Consider the following 2,419-nt stretch of genomic DNA (forward strand, 5'->3'; position numbering starts at 1 on the left):
TAAGAATAGCTCCTCCTGCTCATTTTTGGTTTCCATTTGCATGGTATATCTTTTTTGATCCCTTCACTTTTAGTCTGTGTATGTCTCTACAGGTGAGATGGGTCTATTGAAGACAGCATATACCTGAGTCTAGCCTTTTAATCCAATCAATCAGCCTATGTCTTTTATATGGGGAGTTTAATCCATTCACATTTAGGGTAGTTATTCACAGGCATTCTTTAATTCCTGTCATCTAATTGCTTTTTGTTTAGATGATTTAAATATCTTTTAATCATTACTTCCCGTTTTATTTCTCTTCTTCAATGTTAATTAGAAATTTGAGGTGGCATGTGTTAGCTTCTTTTTACTTCTTACTGACATTTGTGTTTTAATGGTGGGTTTCGCTCTTTCTTGTGTGTTCGTGACAGTGATTTTCATTATTTAGATTCCAGATGAAGGACTCTCTTGGGAATTTCTTGCAGGGCTGGTCATGTGGTGGTGAACTCCCACAATTTTTGTTTGTCTAGGAAATACACTACTTTCCCCTCATTTCTGAAGGAGAGCCTCGCTGGGTAAAGAATTCTTGGCTGGCATTTTTTTTTTCTTTCTGTATTTTGAATACATCATTCCACTTTCTTCTGGCCTGTAGGGTTTCAGTTGAGAAGTCTACTATTAGTCTGATGGGGGTTCCCTTATAGGTGACTCAAAACTTTTCTCTTGCTGCTTTTAGAAGTCTCTGTCTTTGAGCTTTGTAAATTTGACTATAACATGTCTTAGAGAGGATCTTTTGGATTTAATCTGTTTGGGGACCTTTGAGCCTCCTGGATCTGAATGTCTGCATCTCTCTCTACACCTGGGAAGTTTTCTGTTATAATTTCCTTGAATAGGTTTTCAATGCCTTTTCCTTTGTCCTGCCCTTCCAGAATATCCAAAATTTGGATGTTAGAAAAATTGAGTTTGTCTGCTATCTCTCTTAGATTTTCTTCATTATTTTTAATTCATTTTTCCTTTTTTTTTTTGTCTGCCTGGATTATTTAGAAAAGACCATCTTCAAGATCTGAAATTCTTTCTTTTGCTTCCTCTAGCCTGCTGCTCAAGTTGTCTGTTGTGTTTTTTATTTCATTGAATGACTCTTTCATTTTAGGAGTTCTGCTGCACTCTTTTTCAAGATATTAATCTACTTGTAAATGTCCTCCTTCATTTTCTATATCTTTTTCTTGATTCATTGTGTTCTCTGATTGAGTGTTCCTTTATCTCTTTGAGTTTTCTTAAGATCATTGCTCAAAATTCCTTTTCAGACATTTCAAGGATTCCCAAACCATTAGCTAGGTTAACAAAAAAATAAATAAATAAATAAAAATTTTAAAAAAAGAAGAAGAAGAAGAGGGAAGACCCAAATAGCAAAAATCAGAAGTGGAAAGGGAGACATTACAACTGATACCACAGAAATACAAAGAATCATTAGAGACTATTATAAACAACTGTATGACAACTAATATGAAAACCTGAAAGACATGGATAACTTTCTGTACACATGCAAACTACCCAGACTAAACCAAGAAGAGATAGAAAACCTGAACAAACCAATAACAAGCAATGAGATTGAAGCAGTAATCAGCAGGCTTCCAACAAAAAAAGTCCAGGTCCAGATGTCTTTAGAGCTCAATTCTATCAAATGTTTAAAGAGGAATCAATACCTATTCTCCTCAAACTCTTCCAAAAAACTGAAACAGAAGCCACTCTCCAAGCTCATTCTATGAGGCCAACATAACTCTGATACCAAAACCAGATAAAGACACAATAAAAAAAATTAAAGGCCAATATCTTTGATGAACACAGATGCAAAAATCCTCAACAAAATATCAGCAATCAGAATACAACAACACATTAAAAAAATTATACACTATGATGAAGTGGGATTCACCCCATGGATGCAAGGATGGTTCAACATACAAAAGTCAATAATTGTGATACATCACATCAAAAACTCAAGGACAAAAACCATATGATTATCTTGATAGACATTGAAAAAGCATTTGACAAAATTCAACATCCCTTCATGATAAAGACTCTCAACAAATTAGGTATAAGAGGAAAATATCTCAATACAATGAAAGCCATCTATGACAAGCCCCCACCAGTATCATTCTGAGTGGGGAAAAACTGAAGGCTTTTCCTTAAGAACAGGAACAAGACAAGGATGCCCACTCTCACCACTTCTATTTAACATAGTACAGGAGGTACTAGCCAGAGCAATCAAGCAAGAGAAAGAAATAAATGGCATACAGACTGGAAAAGATGAAGTCAAAGTGTCCCTATTTGCAGATGACCTGATGCTATATATATATAGAAAAACCTAAAGACTATCGAAAAACTTCCAGAGCTGGTTAATAACTTCAGTAACATTGCAGGATACAAAATAAATGCCCCCAAGTCAGTT

Source organism: Cynocephalus volans, chromosome X, assembly GCF_027409185.1.
Source record: "Cynocephalus volans isolate mCynVol1 chromosome X, mCynVol1.pri, whole genome shotgun sequence".
NCBI classification, from domain to species: Eukaryota; Metazoa; Chordata; class Mammalia; order Dermoptera; family Cynocephalidae; genus Cynocephalus; species Cynocephalus volans.